Consider the following 21,322-nt stretch of genomic DNA (forward strand, 5'->3'; position numbering starts at 1 on the left):
TAGTCAGTTTCTGTAGGGACAGAGCTGTAGCTGGAGACCAGTTTCTTAACATGGTCAGTACAATGCTCACGTCCCATATTTGGGAGTACAGGTGCACAACCTTTTATCCGGAGTTCCGGAAACCGAAAAACTCCGAAAACCGGCCATTTTTTCCAGATGTCGTCTGCGCACCAAAGCTCGCGTTTGGCGCCAAACTTGACCCGAAACGACCCACGGTCAACCCAGGTCTGTACTACTGTAGCGGCTGCCTCCTCCCCGGAGACCGGGAGATGCTTAAACATCTGTAAATCATTGCTTAAATGTTAGTCAGTTAGTTTGGAGGGCTTTTATGTGAAGGGGGGGGGGTGAAGGGGTAAACTTTAATTCTTAGACCCCTACATGGTCGGAGAGGCGGGGAGCGGTCAATGCCTTACTGGGTCGCCGTGCAGTAAGCTCCGCAGCGCTGTGGCCGGTGAGGCTGCGGGCGGCGCCGGTTGTAGCTCCGACCCCGGCAACTTAACCCCTGGCTGCGAGGCGCTCCAAATCCAGCGCGGCCCGTGGCCGGATGCCCCAGCTCCGCGAATGTCGGGAGTCGGCGGCGTTGCAGCGCTGGGATACCAGCGGGGAGCGGGCAATGCCTTACCGGGTCGCCGTGCGGCAAGCTCTGGAGCGCTGTGGCCGCCGACTCCCAACATTCGCGGAGCGTCGCTGGATTTGGAGCCGCGCAGCCAGGGGTAGAGTTGCCGGGGTCGGAGCTCCAACCGGCGCCGCCCGCGGCCGGACGGAGCCCCCAGCTCCGCGAGGTTGGGAGTCGCCGACCAGGTAGGGGACTAAGAATTAAAGTTTCCCCCTTCACCCCTACTCCACCACCACCACATAAAATCCCTCCAAACTAACTGACTAACATTTATGCAATGATTCTCCCGGTCTCCGGGGAGGAGGCAGCTGCTCCAGACTTTTCAAGCCGCCCACGCTACCTACCTAATCTACGCTAAAAATCTTCCATTCCGAAATCCGAAAATGTCCGAAATCCGACAAGTGTCTGGTCCCAAGGCTTTCGGATAAAAAGGTTGTGCACCTGTACCTGGTTCTTGGGGGATTAATATTAAAATTCCCCTCATGTGTTTGGTTACCAGGGTGTGTCCCAACAGAATGCCGCTCTGTTCCTTGCCACAGATATGTTGACAGAGCACTTCTGGCGCAATTGATGGCACTATGACTGAGCCTCTCATTGTAATGGAGGCTTGCCAGGCATTCCAGAAAAGACGGGATGTTCATAGATCTGTGGGTGATGTTTATTGTGACAGTATTTCCCATTTCTTGATGACACCAAGTACTGATTTTTTGGTGGACTGTCTGTGGCCCGCTGAAATAATTCCACTGTTCGGTCCGTCAGTCCCAGGTGTAGTAGAGGTGCTTTCAACTCTATAAATTAATAGGTTTATATAATTATGACATGGGTAACTCCCCTTGTTGCGGGAAGAACCAGTAAATTAGGTCTATGATGGATGGTGATGCATGGTTCTAAAACCATGTCGATATCACCGGGACCCATGGTTGAGTAGGCCAATCGGGTACTATCAAAATACCAGACGCGGAGTCTACTGTTTATTCCTAAATACCCGACTGATGAGGCAGAAGGAGGGAATGCATAAATAATCCCCCAATGCAGCGAAAATGCATCTGTAGCCACTGCCCCAGGTTCTGGTTCCCAAGAACCTAATTCGATAACTGGTGTGAGCATGGATGTGAATAGGTCGTTATCTGGTGTTCCATACCGTGCTGTAATTCCAGCAATACTTTCCCCAACATCCATACAGTGTTTTCATAGACTTAGCGTGACCTGTTGTCTGCCACTAAATTCAGTTTACCTGGTAATTTGGTAGCTGATATCCAAATATCTTTCTGGATACATTATTGCCAAATTGTGTTGGCCTGATAGTCACATGATGTCAATATGTTTCCACCCATATGGTTGACATATGCTACCACAGTGGTGTAGTCAATTAGTAGTCTAACATACTGGTGATATAACCCAGAACAATATGACTTAAAGCCATGGAATGCACTCAACTTTCCCAGGTATTTATGCCCAGTGTTTGTAATGATGCCTCCTGTGCATTCCAGAAGCCGCTCCTGCTCCAGCTCCTGCAGTCAGCCCAGGGTTGACCCTCGGTGTTCCCCTCTGATGAGGGAGAAACACTGTGCAGCCCTACAAGAGGTACTGCTGTGGGGCTTACTAACTGCCCACTGTGGCTAGCCTCCATCTCCCGGAGCCTGCCACTTTGGGGGTATTTCCTCCAGCAGCCGCTCCAACCGGCTCCAATGCTCACGTGCACTGGCCGTCGCGGCTGCTTGAAGCTCGTCCTCCTGCAGCCGCTCCAACCAGACGGGCACTGGCCGTCGCAGCTGCTTTGTTCCCCGCTCCCAGCCGCTCCAACCGGCTCCAATACGCACGGGCACTGGCTGCTCGCGGCTGCTCCTGAAGCCGCTCCAACCGGCCCCAATGCGCACGGGCACTGGCCGCTCGCGGCTATTCAGAATCGGACTCCTCGGAGTCAACGACCCTGTTAGTTTTTGCTTCGCTCTCCTGCCCGGAGATTGGCGTGCCTTTGGCTGCTGCCGATGGCTGCCCGCAACTTCGCGGTTCTCCCCCGCCAGCTTTTCCGCAGCCTTCGTGGATCTGGTCCATGTCTCCACCTGAAAGGTAAGTGGAAGGAACGCAGAATCTTCTTACCTGCTGTTCCCGGCTTTCAAATTTTTCCGCTAAGGGAACGTCGCTCCCCCTGCTGTGACTCGTTGCAATGCGTGTAGCGATATGGCACGCATGCGTCCTGGCGGGGTTCTTCACGTAATCACTCACGTGACTCCGAAGTAAAATAGCATCGTTACATGGCTGCCTTCTGTTGTTAGGACAGTCAGAATGTTAATTCAGACCCACAAGGTTAATTCCCGGGATTGCGGGAGTGTCATATGCTGAGAGAATGGAATGGCTGGGATTGTATGCTCTGGAATTTAGAAGGTCGAGAGGGGATCTTATTGAAACATATAAGATTAGAAATATAGAAACATAGAAAATAGGTGCAGGAGGAGGCCATTTGGCCCTTCGAGCCATTCATTGTGATCATGGCTGATCGTCCCCAATCAATAACCCGTGCCTGCCTTCTCTCCATATCCCTTGATTCCACTAGCCCCTAGAACTCTATCTAACTCCCTCTTAAATCCATCCAGTGATTTGGCCTCCACTGCCCTCTGTGGCAGGAAATTCCACAAAATCACAACTCTCCGGGTGAAAAAGTTTTTTCTCACCTCAGTCTTAAATTACCTCCCCTTTATTCTAAGACTGTGGCTCCTAGTTCTGGACTCACCCAACATTGGGAACATTTTTCCGGCATCTAGCTTGTCCAGTCCTTTTATAATTTTATATGTTTCTATAAAATCCCTCCTCATCCTTCTAAACTCCAGTGAATACAAGCCTAGTCTTTTCAATCTTTCCTCATATGACAGTCCCGCCATCCCAGGGATCAATCTTGTGAACCTACGCTGCACTGCCTCAATCACAAGGATGTCCTTCCTCAAATTAGGAGACCAAAACTGTACGCAATACTCCAGATGTGGTCTTACCAGAGCCCTATACAACTGCAGAAGAACCTCTCTACTTCTATACTGAAATCCTCTTGTTATGAAGGCCAACATTCCATTAGCTTTCTTCACTGCCTGCTGTACCTGCTCGCCAACTTTCAGTGACCGGTGTACAAGGACACCCAGGTCTCGCTGCACCTCCCCCTTACCTAACCTAACCTAACCCGATTGAGATAAGAATCAGCCCCCTTGTTTTTGCCGCCAAAGTGGAAAACCTTGCATTTATCTATATTTTACTGCATCTGCCACGCATCTGCCCACTCACTCAACCTGTTCAGGTCACCCTGCAGCCTCCTAACATCCTCTTCACAGTTCACACTGCCACCCAGCTTTGTGTTACCGGTCGGCTGTCGTGATCTCGTTGAGACATCAGTAGTCCCCACAGAATCTCCAGCCTCCAGACGCTTTGGGGATCATGTGAAGCGGACTATGCCAGGGCTGTCTGACCGTCGGGGTCACCACTGAAAGGTTCACGTGTCATATGAACATTCATTTAATATTTAAACACAGTTTAATATCAGTACAAAAGCGATGGCTGCCAAGTGAAGTCTAGCTCTGTCGTCTGCTGCATCCCGTCACCTGACCAACCAGATCAGCATTGATTGGTCGGCCCAGATCACGCCTGTTCACGTGCGAGTTCGAGCTTGACAAACGAAGGTTCGAGACCAAAGTGGCTCGGCCACAAGATGGCGCGATAATGTGACCAATTGAAGAATCTGACAGTCCGTTCTCTCAACCTATTGACCTGACCCAACAAACAATGGTCAGGGAAATATATGGAGTTCACAAGCATGAACACAACCCATTGAGCCATCACCTTATAATGTCACTGCTATTCTTTATAATCAGTGACCTACATTCAACCATCAACAAGTACAGACAATAGTCTGGACCACCTCCCAGTAGATTGAGCTAGATACATTGACATCTCAAGCCATCATTTCAAAGATGAGAATGGACTTTGTTACCAGTGGTGTTCGAGTCAATGGAAGCAGATGCACTGAAGGTGAGTCCGCTGAATTCCTCACAAGTGTCCCCCTTGGTCAGATACTCCGCCACTTCAACCTGGACTTCCATTGTTACGCCGATGACACCCAGATCTACCTCGGCACCAAATCCCTCCACAACCCCCCCCCCCATATCAACTCCTGTTTGTCAGCTATAAAAACCTGGATGCAACACAACTTCCTCAAACTCAACAGCGATAAGACAGAATTCCTCCTGATAGGCTCCAAAGCCACTCAGCAAAATCAATAACCCCACTCTCACCATCGACGGCACCACTGTCTCCCCATCTCCCCAGGCCCGCAACAGTGGCGTGATCTTTGATTCCACCCTCTCCCTTGAGCCTCACATCCGCCATGTCATTAAAACCTTCTTCTTTCATCTCCGCAACATTGCCAAACTCAGACCCTCTCTCACACCTCCCGCTGCTGAAAGACTCATCCATGCCTTCATCTCCTCCCGAATGGACTACTGCAACTCACTTCTCCTTGGCATCAGCTCCACCTACATCAACCGACTCAAACTGGTCCAGAACGCAGCCGCCCGACTCATTACCCACACCAGATCCTGGCATCACATCACTCCAGTCCTCAAACAACTTCACTGGCTTCCCATCTCCCACCGGTTCAACTACAAAATCCTGATCCTCACCTACAAAGCCCTCCACCATCTGGCCCCCCCATATCTCACTGACCTCCTCTCCCCCTACCAACCCTCACGGTCCCTCAGATCCACATCAGCCGGTCTCCTCTCCATCCACAAGTCCAACCTCCGCAGTTTTGGGGACAGAGCCTTCTCCAGGGCAGCTCCCAGGCTCTGGAACTCCCTCCCCAACTGATCCGCAATTCCGTGTCCCTCACCATTTTCCAGTCCCGCCTCAAGACCCATCTCTTCACCTCTGCCTATCCTTAGCCCCATGCCCCCCTCCCTTTTCATCTGTGCACTAATTGCCTCATATTGTGTTTTGAATTGTATTCTGTCTTTACTTTGTGTACTAGTCATGTCTCTACTATTTATTTCATTCCTCTTACATGTTTTTCCTCTACCTGCTAAATTTTTGTAAGGTGTCCTTGAGACTCTTGAAAGGCGCTGATAAATAAAATTTATTATTATTATTATTACAAGTAATGGGGTCAAGCAGTGCACTCTTTTATATTAAACAGCCTCAAAGCGATTATCAGAAAGAACATATCTGACTGTGAAAGGTGGACCGAGAAAGTTGACGGGGGTGAAATTGAGACTCAAGTAGCATGCTTCTTATTTCACTCACAGAAGAGTACATCAGATCAGATACCTGCTGAGTTACAGATGGCCATTGGATTTGGTGAATCCAATGCTTCAAATAACCACCTGCTCCTAAAAAACAAAGCAGAAAGGACAACGTAATGTCAGAACTTGTGGCTGTCATTTCAAACTAGATGACTACCTCCAAGACCCAAATCTTCTGCACCTTCTGCTTAAGTCAATGTAGTGAGAAAGAGAGATGTAACCGTTTACTGGCATTCCATCGTACATAAGAGCAAACAGACAACAGATTGAATATGTAAATAGGGAAATCTTAGTCCCACAATTTTTTGTGTAAATTGCCTGTAGAGTCTCCATAGCTGTATTGTGAAGGCAGGTTTCAAGGCCCTAGGGAACTTTGTATTGTGATCTGGATACACAGAAGACTGCAGATGCAGGAACCTGGAGCAAACAATTAACTGCTGGAGGAACTCAGCAGGCCAGATAGCATCTGTGGAGGGAAATAGATAGTTGATGTTTCAGGTCAAGACCCTTCATCTGCCTGACAGCTGAGTTCCTCCAGCAATTCCGTTTTTGTGTTATGTTCTGATTTTCTATTATCAACAGCTCCTAGTAGATAAATACACAAAATAAAACATAGCTTTGTACAGGGTTGGACATTTTGGCTGAACTATTGTGTGTATCCCTTCCTCGTGTTGTTTCAATACATTGATAAGTGTTGTTTTATGTGAAGTAAGAAAGAAAGGTTTAAAGTGAAGAGGCTCCATCACGATATGCTCCAGCAAGAGGAGCTTTATATCCGTGGGTCTGCTCGGAGGCCCGTGGCAGAAGCACCTGTTGAAGGGCTGCATAATATCTCCCTCTCGGAGGAGGAGAGCATACCGGGGCAGTTTTGTTATGACACCGAGGTTGGAGGAATAGCCAGTGAGCATACTCCAAGGCATGAAGGCCACGAACCAGGGGTGCCAAGCATGGCATCTAGATTTGCCATACCGACCGGAACTGGGGAACCGCTGGATGATGACGTGACCATGACCATAAACTACATGGCCTCACACCAGCTGCAAGACCTCACAATGGAAGAAACTTCCAAAAAATACGAGACACCGCCAATTGTGCCTTGATCAAAGTGCCAACTGTGAACCATGCTATCTGGGGTCACATGGGTATGGGTATCAGAGCCCAGGAAGTGAGGCTCCAGAAGATGCTAAAGCTGCTCGCTTCAGGCATTACAGCTTTCACTAGGTCGGTCGATGGGGGGCCCCTATCTGAGTTGCAGCAGGATGCTCTGGCCCTAATGAGCAATGCACATTTTGAAATAAACTATCTCAGAAAGAGTGCTATCCGTCCGACTCTGAACCCCAAGTTTGCGGCACTATGTAAAGCAAGCATTGTGCAACTGCCGAATCTGATGGTCTATCAAAAACGGATCAGAGAATTGGACGACGAGGCGAAAACGGTCGGCTTCATAAAAGCCCAGCCGATTAGCAAAATTCCACTTCAGCGGCAGCACCCCAACAAACGGTTCGCTGAAGCTGGTTCAGAACAAGGACCAAGCCGGGCTTTGCCATCCATGCGCAATTGGCGCACTCCAACATTCTTCCCCTCCAGATCTCGGAGGCAGAAGTTTCCACCAACATCCATGGAGGTAGGTGGGTCTGGTTCTTTCCAGAACATGTCATGTATGGATCAGTTACAAGTTGGTGGGAGATTACATTTGCTTTTCAATGAATGGTGCAGTATAAACATTTCAAAATGGAAACTTTTGTTACTGCTAAACAATTAGTTTCCAAAGAATGCTATATGGCATGCATAGATCTTAAAGATGCATACTATTCAGTACCCATTCATTACAATCACCGGAGAGGCAACAATGGCAGTTTAAAGCATTGCCTAATGAGTTAACTTCGGCTCCTAGACTATTTACAAAGTTGTTAAAACCGGTGTTGGGTCTACTCCGGGCTCAGAATCATATTGTAATGGCTTATTTGGATGATGTTCTAATCATAGGCAAGACTCAGGAATCAGCTGAATTATCGGTTTCAGCTACCAAACTCATGTTTGAGAGATTGGGGTTTTTCATCCATCCAGTTAAATCCAAATTGATACCATCTAGAATCATTGATTATTTGGGATTCACCATTAATTCAATTCACATGTCTGTGACTCTGCCTAGAGGCAAGATATTAGAGTTAATAGAAGCTTGTAACAATCTCGTTTAGGAGCAACAATCTTCCATTCGACAGTATTGGCTGCTTTCCCAGGTGCACTGTTTGGGCTTTTACATTATCAAAATTTACAATGTGCAAAGGAGCAGGCACTCAAAACACATGTAGATCATTTCAATAGACCCATACGGTTACCAGCTGAAGCCATTGCTGAGTTACAGTGGTGGATAGCAAATATTTTGCATTGCTCCAGTAAAATTCTGATTGATCAACTTTCACTGATACCATCTCTAGCTGCGGTGGCAGATGGAATATGCATGAGGCATTAATCCTTCAATCACATGGCATTAACTATTTACAGTTGTTGGGAGCATTCTATGGCTTAAAGGCGTATTGTATTAGTATGCATGACTTACATGTTCAGCTTCAGATTGACAACACCACAACAGTAACATACGTTAATCACATGGGTGGAATCAAGTCGGTATCATGTGATAAATTGGTTAACCTTATTTGGCATTGGTGTGTTACAAGAAACATCTGGATTTCAGCTATCTACTTACCAGGTAGATTTAACATGATGGCGGACACCAGTTCATGGAAATTCAATGACAACACAGAATGGATGCTGAATCCTGAAATATTTAATGATGTTGTCACTCGGTATGGCGTACCAGATATTGATTTGTTTGCATCCAGTTTAAATCACCAGCTACCAATGTATGTTTCATGGGATCCAGATCCAGGGGCAGTAGCGGTAGATCTTCGCCTATGTGTAGTTACGCACTTGCAGCAGTATATCAAGGTCACCAAGAGCCTCAAAGGCTCTGAATTAAAGATATTCATCAGTCACAAAAAGCCTCATAAGAAGGTGTTGGTACAGATCATTTAAAGATGGCTGAAACAGGTTCTGGCTTGTGCCGGAGTAGACACTGACGTTTTTAAATCTCACTCCACCAGGGCTGCATCAACTTCAGCAGCGAGGGCACTGGACGCCCCTTTCGACCAAATCCTTGCGGCCGCAGGATGGCCCAATGAACTGACATTTCAAAGGTTCTATAACAAACCTCTTGCCACACTGGGGATAGTTGCCCACTCCATTTTAAACTCTGTTTTATAGCCTCCCCCTGGGAGAGAGGGGTCGCTATTGTTTTCCTTTTGCTATTAAAGCATCAACATGTTTAAGTCTGTATCATGTTTGAATGCATTATTTATTATTACTCATCCTGTGTCAACTGAGGCAGTGTGTCGTATGGACTTGTATCGACGGCATGAAATCACAGAGCTTTGAAATCTTCACGGAATCACTCACGTGACTCCGAAGTAAAATAGTAAGATTAAACGAGAACTTACCAGTTTGAAGTTTGATCTTTATTTTATGAGGTGTTACGATGAGAGATTACGTGCCCACCGCTCCCAGCCCTCATATCATAAAGCATATCATAAAGGTCATCTGGTAGTTCTAGTCTTCTCTAAGTCTTACTATGTTACTTCGACTACTGTTATCTGTGATAGTCAGGTATTGTATTGTATTGTATTCAATTTATTGTTATTATCCCATAAGAGACAACAAAATGGATTTTCCTTCCAGTCATGTAACATAAAAATAAATAATAAATAATAATAAAAAAAATTTAAAAGCACAAACACAAAAGTCCACGACACAACATAACCCCACAGTGGTAACAAAGTTGAAGAAGGTCCCTGATCTTCCCTCTGGTCGGGGCCTTCGAGCACTAATCGCTCATCGCTAACTGGAACCCCGACTCCGCGAACCTGACAGAGAGATTCTCAGCGGCCTGGACTCCAAAACTCCCGGTCCCCAAGTTCTCGGAGTCGCTTATCTGCGATACCACAGTTATGGTCAGCGCCGTCCGCGTTTTTTCACACGAAAGATGTGGTGCAGCAGGATATCCAAACGGCGAACCCCGTACCAGAGGAGGTAGTTGCGGCTGGGAATATCCCAACATTTAAGAAACAGTTAGTCAGGTATTGTATTGTATTGTATTCAATTTATTGTTATTATCCCATAACAGACAACAAAATGAATTTTCCTTCCAGTCATGTAACGTTAAAATAAATAATAAATAATAATTAAAAAAATTTAAAAACACAAACACAGAAATCCACGACACAACATAACCCCACAGTGGCATCAAAGTTGAGGAAGGTACCATAGCCCAGCCAGCCTCCCTGCCGATCTTCCCAGATGTTCACCCGTGGTCGGGGCCTCCCGAGCACCCGCAGTCGCCGCCACGGGCGTCCCGATGCTCAGGCTCTCTCGCTGGGAACGATGGAACCCCGACGCCGAACCCCGACAGAGACCATTCTCAGCGGCCTGGACCTCCAAATCAGGCGCCTCCCGCGGCTCCCCAAGTCCACAGGCCGAGCCGGGCGGAGTCGCTGGACTCCGTGAGGTTGGTCAGCGCCGTCCGCGTTGGGAGCTCCGCGAACCACAGCTCCGCGATGTCGGTGCAGCAGGCCCAGCACTCCGGAGCTCCAAACTGCGATCCCCGATAAGGCATCGCCCGCCCCGCGATTTATCGAGCGCTGCGCCGCTGCTGCAGGAGCTCTGGTCGGTCCCGGCAGGAAAGGCCGCGCCAATCCAGTAGGTAGGCCGCGGGGGAGGGGGAGGAGACGAGGACGTGACTCGAATAATAGTCGCATCCTCTCCAGGAAGCGACTGAAGGACGGTATCCCCCTTACTGTACCCTCTACCCCCACATAAAGACAAAAAAACCCCACAAAAAACGCACTTCAGACATAACAAGAAAAACAAAAAGATACCGGACTGAAGGCGGAGGCAGCTTACAACAGCGCCACCGGATGTCCAACCGTATGCACAGGTACATGGATAGGACAGTTTTGGAGGGATATGGACTAAACGCGGGCAGGTGGGATTAGTGTAGCTGGGACATGTTGGCTAGTGTGGGTAAGTTGGGCCAAACGGCCTATTTCCACGCTGTATCACTATGACTCTAAAGACTGGCCATCTTAGGTACACCTTTCATCAACGACATTCATTGATGACGTACATCTAAAACCACGGTCACTGTTATAATATGGCATACAGCAGACAACTCATGCACAGCTAACAGATAATCCATCTCCAGCATTGTTGATTCGGAGGAGAAATATTGGTCAGGACACCAGAGATAACTTAATGCAATGGAGGACTTGGTGTAGGGGGACCACCATGAAGAACAATGGGGAGGGACGGTGGGGGACATCCTCTGCCCAGGGGATAAACCAGTGTGTGTTTGTTTGTTTGTTCATTTGCTCCGGTGAAGGCGTTGGGCACACGGCAGCCAGACAACAGTCCCTTGTCTTTTTCTTTTTGTTTCACTTTTAATTTAATTTTAATTTCATGTTTTTGTGTACCTTGTTGTATGTTTTAACTGTTCCCTCTTGGGATGAATAAAGTTCTATTGTATCGTATATCGTATCATATTATACGCCTATAATAACGCCCTGTGATCCTTTTATTTACCTGAGAAGATAGATGCAGCATCAGCTTATTGGCTAATTCAATAGACACCAAGGTTAATTTTTAAAGGCTTGTGGAGTGTACACAAAAGAAAAGGCTTGAGGAGGAAAATAAGAGTATGAAATGTTTGGAAGAGATGACTTCAAGACAGCGACACTTAAGAATGTGCAGGAACCAGAAGGAAACGGGACAGAAATATTAGTAGGGGCAGAGTATTAATTAAATAAAGGCCAGAAAGGTTCTACATGGATGTTTAAAGGGTGGTGGTCATGATGGGTTTTACTTTTAGGCATTAAACATGACCAAAAGGAGAAAGCTGAGCCTGTCTTATACTATTTAATATTATCCCAAAAAGCTCTCTGCGTTGACATGCATTGCAAACTGCCTCAGACTTGCATTTGCAGCTTGGCACTCACATCAAAGTTTGTTTTCTATGCTTCCTCCCTTTTTTTACTGAAGCATCTGGCTTTGAGACTATGGTTCCCAGTCATCCAGTGTTCTGACTCACCCGTATCGCAATACTGGCCCCCATGATATGACAGATTCTAGACGACCTTGAACCTGAGAAAATGGCCTGTTGTTCACCCTTTGATACAAGCCATAGGTTACAACTGTCAACACACATGACATGTTGCTGGATATGGTAAGGAATTACCTAGGGGTTCATTTGACACCAAACATCAAACTTGTTGAAAACACCCATGTGCTAGCATTTCAAGAGGCATCTCCATGAAGTTATTTATTTTGTTGAATTCTTGGCTGCTTTTAATTAAAAATTAATCAGTATTATGAACTCTGGTGAAATTCAAGTGATTTTGCAAAACAAATGCTGACAATGATGAATGGCGGCAAATTAACATCATATGCTGTGTATCAAAACATCTTGTGTAATATTTGTGCCTGCTCTCTCACTCTAATAGTTTGGATCAAACATCCAAATTCCTCTCAGTCTTTATACTTTGGCTCTTCCTCCTGATGGTTTCCACACTTACTAATAATAATAATTATTTTATTTATAGAGCACTTTAAAAACAATCATAGTTGCAACAAAGTGCTGTACATCACTAATCATTGACAAAAAAGTTAATACACGCCAATAATAATATGAATGCACGATGAGTATGCAATGCATCCACTCAGTCCATTCCGGTTATATCGGGACAACTTTACATTCTAAACGATGATCTATTTTTCAATCATCCACAATGCAAGTGGTGGTCTGGATTCCACCCTCACCCATCAGGGGATCAGAAAAACTTGGAACTTGTGTCGGAAGGAACACAAGTCAAGTCAAGAGAGTTTATTGTCATGTGTCCCAGATAGGATAATGAAATTGTTGCTTGCTGCAGCACAACAGAATATTGTAAGCATAAATACAGAACAGATCAGTGTGTCTATATACCATAGAGCATATATATATATATACACATAATTAATGGCAGATGCTGGTTTACACCGAAGATAGACACAAAAAAGCTGGAGTAACTTGGCGGATCAGACAGCATCTCTGGAGAAAAGGAATAGGTGACGTTTCATGTCGAGACCTTTCTTCAGACTGAGAATCAGGGGAAAGAGAAGCGAGAGATAGAGACAGTGATGTAGAGAGAGATGGAACAAATGAGTGAAAGACATTCAAAAAAGTAACAATGATAAAGGGACAGGCCATTGTTAGCTGTGACCTAGGCGACAACGAGTTATAGGCCTGTCCCATTCAGGCGATATTTCAGGCAACTACAGGCAACTAGTTTGTCGCCACATGTTCGCCGGTGGTCGCCAGGTGTCGTCTCCTCAGTCGTGCAAAAGGTCGCCGAGTCTTTCTGGTCACCGCTAAATTTTCAACATATTGAAACATTTTTTGCCGACAGTGGGTTTGACGCCAATGAGCGCAATTTGACTTCTCCTGATGCAGGTGCTGATGTAGGTTGTCGCCAGGATGATGTAGATTGTTGCTGGTTTTTCAGCGACTTGCTATGACTGTGACAGTCGCCAACAGTTGACTAAAAAAATCGTCAAGTGCGACAGGCCCATTACAGACAATAAGACTCAACACAGCGACCATTCCATTAGCTGACACTCTCTTGCTTTCCTTTCATTCTATTGTGCCACAAAATCATATCTCCTACCTCTGACATCCCCACTTAGTAACCTTTCCTCTTCCCATTTAGTCATCATCTCTCTAACATTTCTCCCCCTAAACTGTGCACACAGTCCTCTTCCCATCACTGTTCCCCACACATTTATTCAAAGAGACATAGACAGATATGGTTAGTCATATACCCATTGTGTCCGTGCCAGCTGTCTGCCATCCATTTGCACTAATCTTACATGATCACCTGTCTCTCAGACCCTTATCTCCACTATCACTCCAATACTAATCACTGCCACTTAATTTCAGCAAGTCCAGGAGGTATTTTCAACCTCCAGTCCTTACTTTTGACAGAGACCGAGCTTATGCATCTTCCATAATTTATGGAAATCCCACTGCACTTCATATTAACTGGACAGTGTAATTAATGTAGTGGTGTAGGAGAGACAGTGATCAATTTGTGCATTGGAAATACCCAAAGCTGCTCGCTAGTGCTGGCTCACTTCATTGGCATCGATTAAGGGTTACAACTTGTCAGGTTATTGAACTGATTGAATGATTGAAAGTTACAACATCGAAACAAGCCCTTCAGCCCATCTAGTCCTCAACTAACCATCAATCACCCATCCACGCTAGTTCTGTTACGTCACTTTTAGTCAAAGCCGGTTGCGATGCTAGTTGAAGGTGGTTGCCGGAGGTTGCAGGTGGTTGCCCGGAGGTTGCAGGTGGTTGCCGGAGGTTGCAGGTGGTTGCCGGAGGTTGCAGGTGGTTGCCGGAGGTTGCAGGTATACCAGCTTCAACTAGCATCGCAACCGCTTCGACTAACAAAATTACCGATTTTTAAAACGGCAACCTATTTTTAGTCGCAGCCGGTTTTGAATATTTTGAAATAGTCGCCGGGACATAGTAGAAGCGGAACCCACTTTTGACCATTAGGGAGACTGACAAAAACCTCCGGGAACCGCACGGAAACCTTGGATGGGGCGCAAAGTCTCCAGAGGTTTCCGTTCAGGTTTCCTAAGTGGGACAGGGGCATTACACATTTACGGAGGCTAATTAACCTCCAAACTCGCATTTCAATGGGAAGAGCTTGAGATGTCTTGCAGCCTGAGAAAGTAAGCATGGAGTTTGGTTTAATACCTCACCCAGGAGGGGGGAAGCAATCCTGAAGTGTTATAACGATGCTTGTCTAGATTTCATATTTCTGTACTAAATCTTAAACCCATAACTTGCAGCCCCAGCTGAGCCATGACTAACAATCAAATTTTGTTAAACATTCCAGAGTTTGAAGCTCCAGCACAAGGCATGAGGAAGTCTACATCCTCTGCCCAATTAAGGGGATGGCTGCATATCCCATCACTAATGATGATCAACTAATTTCAACATAAGGAGATGTGCAGGTTGCCAAGATCGAGGCTGCAGTACGTCCGATATGCCAGAGGGTTGGGTATAAAATGTATGTGGTTCGAAATGGGTAAATGTAGAGGGAGAGTACTAATTAGATAATAAACATGAAATACTGAAATGATTATATTTGGTGTAATGGAAGATGGGAATAAATTGAACACATCTCAAAATCTATTCCTTAACTATGGTTTAATAATAGCAAAAAAATTAATACTTAAATTTTGGAAGGGTACATCAATACCAACGCTTAAAATGTGGATTGCAAGTATGTTGGACACCGCTCATCTTGAGGAAATGCGATTCCTCCTGATGGATAAATCAGACCAATTCATAACGAGTTGGTCTCCATTTGTCGTTTTTTTGGAATCATATGGTGCAACACAATGGTACAAAATAACTGTTTCAGTACTGGACGAGGGTTGGTCAAGATTATAAATAATGATCTCCTTTTTTTTTATTTTTTATTTTATTTTATTTTCACTATTTTCTCTCTCAACTTTCTTCATTTACTCGTTTTCTTTCTTCACACACTATATATTTCACATCTTTCTATCCTTTACTATCTAACTTCTTTTTCTTATTCTCATCTTTTTTCAATGTAACAAAAAAAAAGAAGTTGTACATAAAATGTATTATGAAAATATATATTAGGCACGTTGGTGCCATATGACTGTACTTACTTCTATTAAAATAAAATATTAAAAAAAACAAAAAAAACATGAAATAATGTCCACCTGGATGTAAGGCAAAGGCAGATCCACAGAAGTGGGGCAATCAAACCACAGAACAATTGCTCCACACATGATTTTAAAAGGGCTGAATCACTCGAGAAATAGCGAGGAATGAAATAATGGAAGCGACCTCTCTGACTCTGATCCAGGTTGATACCCATGGACCAGGATAGGGCACATGGTGGAGAAGAACACGTCTTTTGAAGAGTTATTCAGGCACATGGCTTGCACTCTGTGGGAATGTGTAGGAAGGAACTTCAAATGCTGGTTTAAACCAAAGATAGACTGAAGAAGGATCTCGACCCGAAACGTCACCCATTCCTTCTCTCTAGAGATGCTGCCTGTCCCGCGGAGTTACTACAGCTTTTTGTGTTTATCTTCATGATAAGGGAATAACGTTTAGTGCAGGTAAAGCCAATAAAGATAAAAGATAGTCCGAGGGTCTCCAATGAGGTAGATAGTAGTTCAGGTCTGCTCTCGAGTTGTGGTAGGGTGGTTCAGTTGCCTGATAACAGCTGAGAAGAAACTGGTCCTGAATATGGAAGTGTACTTTTTCACACTATTATACATTTTGCTTGATGGGAGGGGGTAGAAGAGGGAGTGGCCAGGGTGTGACTCGTCCTTGATTATGCTGCTGGCCTTGCCGAGCCAGCGTGAAGTATAAATGGAGTCAATGGAAGGGAGGTTGGATTGTATGATGGTCTAGGCTGCATCCACAATTTGCTGCAATTTCTTGAGGTCTTGGATGGAACTGCTCCCAAACCAAGCTGTGATGCATCCCCTAAATATCACCTGAGACTGATAACAAGGTACCATTGGCCATAACAATATCAGTGAATTATTCAACTAGACTGAGAAACATCAGCAGCACCATGATGGCAGAAAAGCTATCCAAACAAAGTTTGCCTGCCCTGACCCCAGATCTTCAGATTTTGAACATACATTTGTCACAAAGGTAAAGATGGTCAGAGATGCTGGTGTGGAATCAGGCAGTTCCACAAGAATCCATCTGAATTATATGTGGGGGTATCCTGTACTCTCTGATTGGATCTCGCTCTGAATTTCCTGGAATACTCTAGTACAATACAATACAATACCTCAAATGAAGTTCAAGAGAGAGCTAGATAGGACTCTTAAAAATAGCGGAGTCAGGGGATATGGGGAGAAGGCAAGAACGGGGTACTGGTTGGGGATGATCAGCCACGATCACATTGAATGGCAGTGCTGGCTCGAAGGGCCAAATGGCCTACTCCTGCACCTATTGTCTGTTGTCTATTGGAGGTGGTCCAGGACAGAACGGTCTGTATGGGAATGGGAAGGGAGGAGGAAACAGATTTCTTCCAGTTGATATTGTGGAATATTTTGGCAATACAGTTGCTGCTCAACAGCATTGGTATTCTGGACAGAATTAAAAGTCTTTAAAAGCCTTAAATCCAATGTCACTTCATGGCTTAGTGAGCCACATATTGGTTGAGCTTGGTTATGTGTTTACTTTAATTTAGTCTATAGATACAGCCCTTCGGCCCATTGAATCCTTGCCGACCAGTGGTCCCCGCACACTAACACCATCCTACACATCTGGGGCCATTTAAAACTTTTACCAAGCCAATTAACCTACAAACCTGTATGTCCTTGGAGGGTGGGAGATCCCAGAGCAAACCCACGCAGGTCACAGGGAGAACGTGCAAACTCTGTACAGACAGTGAACCTGGTGCAGATCCCGCTGTAAAGCATCAACTCTACCGCTGCGCCACCATGCTGCCCAAAGTAAACCCTTCAAGATAGAAAATAGGATGATTCATGCTGCTTGTATATCTTCGATCTCTTCCCCAAGTGTCCATGAATCTTTGCAGCCCTTCTCATAATGTAATCCCTGCCAGTCGCTTGGTGTAAGTGGACTGCAGTGTTGCTGATGCTAATACTCACCCAAAAGGTGCTCGGTATCCAGCTGAGGTGTGCAGTTTGGATTGATCTGATATCAAGCAGGTGCAACCTGCTGTTTTAGTCAGAATGCCAGGAAAGGGAGAGAGCAGTAGGGAAAATGTCCATGGATAATCACACAATCTGAGAACGGGGAGAGCCAACATTAACTATCTTTTCCCTTAGGCTTCATTATGAGCCCCTCCAGGCCCCAGGAGAGTTTCAGACCTCCTTAGATACCCCCTGCAGAAGGTCTTCATCTCCTGGCATCTCCACAGCCCTCTTCTTGATTGCAAGGGCCCAATGCCATGGTGTCCGTAGAATAACTGTGAAAGTTATAATTGTTCAGTAAGACAGATCGTTTTTGTTTAGTTGAGAGATACAGTGCGGAAACAGGCTCTTTGGCCCACTGAGTCCATATAGACCAGCGATCTCCACACACTAACACCATCCTGGGGACAAATTACATTTATACCAGGTCAATTGACCTGCACATCTGTACATTTTTGGAGTGTGGGAGGAAACCGAAGATCTCAGAGAAAACTGCCGCGGTCACGGGGAGAAGGTACAAACTCCGGGCAGACAGCACCCATAGTTGGGATTGGGCCCACGTCCCTGGCGCTGTTAGCACTGTAAGGCAGCAACTCTACCGCTGTTCCACCGTGACCAATGTATATGTTTATTTATGATCTGAAATGGCCCTGTTCCTTCATGTTTACCTTTGTGGGTCGGGGCAGAGGAAATAAAATGGGAGTTTATGTTGCAACTTCACAAGACACTAATTGGACTGGGAATTTTGTGTGGACTTTTGATGTTGCCTAGTCTTAGGATGTTGTTGTGAGAGATTGCACAGTTAGGTCTTCTTTTTCTTGCAGTGAAGAAGGCTGTGGGGCAACCTGATAGAAGAATATGAAATTATGAGAGGGTGACGGGGGAGGGGGGAAGGGAGGTGTTTTTAGAAGTTATCAAAATTTGTAAAATTCAACGTTCATAGTGCTGGGTTGTAAGCTACATTAATTAAATACGAGGTGTAGGAGGGAACTGCAGATGCTGCTTTAAACCGAAGATAGACACAAAAAGCTGGAGTAACTCAGCGTGTCAGACAGTTTCTTTGGAGAAAAGGAATAGGTGATGTTTCAGGCCGAAACCCTTCTTCAGACCATTCCTCCAATTTGCACGTGGCCTCACTCTGGCAATGGAGGAGGATAGATCCAGGATAGAAAGACTTAAGAGCAGTCTGAATTGTAGTCTTTTTACACCATGTCTACACCAAGGCATATAAGGATACAGACCCAATGAGGATAAGAAGGATTTGTGCAGAAAGGAAGAAACTTCAGCAATGGCATGTTGGGTCAAAAGACTGCTTACTGCTCTGAAAGACTCCAACACAATGACTCTTAAGAGAACTGGTCACCTTTTCAGTTCTGACAAAGGATCTCTGATCTGAAATGTTAACTCTGTTTCTCTCTCCACAGTTGCTACTTAACCTGCTGAGCTTGTCCATATTTTGTGTTTTTGTTTCAGATCTGCAGCATTGGGATTTGATTGCTCCCAGGTTCCTGGATTGTTTTTGCAGCAACTCCGTTTTTGTTTCCCATGGATACTGCATGCATATCCTGGTGGGATTGGTTTCTTAGCCTATTTCAGATTTCCAGTGTAGTGTTCTATATTTCCAATTTGCAGTGTTCTGCATCTCTGGCAGAGTTTCCTATCCTTTGTCCTCCCTCTGTGTAGACTGCCCCCAGACTGATCACCTGCCACTATGGAACCCCTTCACCTGCACACCCACATGGATCAGGGCCACTCATGTCCTCTTCACCCTATTAATGACACTTCTTTTTCTCCCACCACCCCTTGCCCTTCTACTGCATGTTGCTCTGAAGAATGGCGGTTTCCCTCAGATATGAAAGCCATTTAACCCTCGTGGATGTTGCTTGGCCTGCTGAATATTTCCAGCTTTTTCTGCCTTTGTTTCAGATATTTGGGATCCACATTTATTATTTGTTTTCAGAATCCCATTTCCTTCCATACTTGGTTGCCATTTTTCTGAGGTATAATCAGACACCGCTATAGAGCAGCAGGGCAGGGCACCTTGATGTGTATCATTTGCTGAAGAATCTCTTTCAGATTCACTTTGTGTCTATGCCTTCAGCTGTACCATGTTGAGAATTCAGGACCTGCATGCCTTCTGTAAGAGTCACACAAATTATAGACTTATCATCAGAAGCCTATGATTTCCACCTGTTCTAAAGGTTGGATTTTAGAAGTATTTACAGTAATCTTGAAAATGTAATGTTACGTTTATATTGAAGCAAATTAAATCCAGCTCAGGCTGTAATTCTGTTGTCGGCATCGACTGACATTGTTTTGCCTGATACCGACCTTACTTATTACAGCACAGAAAGACTTCATTCAGCCCAGCCAATGCCTGCTGGATCCCTGCAGACCAATCCCACCTGTCACATGTGAATCAGAAATGAATCTTCCTCACATACCCATTCATCATCCATTTGTTCCTTTGCTACTTGCCTCCATTCAAAAATGTTTTAGGCTTGAGAGCTAACCTCCCCGCCCATCGTTGGGATGTTAATGAAACCAGAAACCACACGGTTACAGCCATCCTGTGCAGACTCTAATAAGACAGGTTATGCGTGCAGTTGTGTTGGTAACATTCAAATAGAAGAAAGGTCCCCACTTTCTAGTCAAATCGAGTTACCTCTGATGTCAACAGATATGTTTTAAAAAAAAAAATTTTTAATTTATTTTTTTAAATTATTTTTATTAGAAGCAATTGTACAAGGGTAAAACATTCGGCATCTAAAATTATACAATTATTGTACACCTTCAATTTTAACCTTTTAACCTGAAAATGAGAGAAAAGAAGAGAGAAAGAACAAAAGAGGGAAAAAGTGAGATGAAAAGATAGCTCGAAAAAGCACATAGAAAAGATCCCTAGACTACCAAAGTAGTGTGGCCAAAAAGTGAATAAAGATATGAGAAAAAAAAGAAAGTGGAGATATACCTGCCCCTCGTCCTCCCCCCCCCCCCCCCCCCCCTCCCTCCCCCCCCCCCCCCCCCTTTGGGATGTGGAAGGAAACCCGAGCACTCAGAGGAAACCCATATGGTGACAGCAAGTTCAGAACTGAACGCAGGTTGCTGGTGCTATAAGACAACAACGCTCCTTGGGCTATTGTGCTGCCCATCAGTTGCGATGTTTAAGGCTCTCCATCGAAGTATGTTGCTGTCCATGTCGTTCTCTTGTGAATAGTAACATTCTCCAAAGCCACTTCACAATTTGACTGACTGACACACATGAAGGGATAGTTTAAATGACCTACTAATAATAAGGGTTTTCAGAAGAGTTTGTACTACAGAGCATTTAGATAGTACATTTAAAAAGCTGTCAGCCACGTTCCTGGAACTGGAAAATGTTTAAAATTATCAGTCGTTCAGGCAGAATCCATATGCAGATGAGAATATTAATGTTTATGATCAATGTAATTTAGTTTAGTTTTCAATTACTCATGTGTTTTGTTGTCACGTGTACCCATGTGGAGTGGAATGCTTTTAGTTGCGTGCTATCCAGTCAGCGGGAAAACGACACAATTACAATCAAACTGCCCAGTATTACAGATACAAGATAAAGAGAGTT

The sequence above is a fragment of the Leucoraja erinacea genome, chromosome 12 (assembly GCF_028641065.1).
Source record: "Leucoraja erinacea ecotype New England chromosome 12, Leri_hhj_1, whole genome shotgun sequence".
Classification (NCBI taxonomy): Eukaryota; Metazoa; Chordata; class Chondrichthyes; order Rajiformes; family Rajidae; genus Leucoraja; species Leucoraja erinaceus.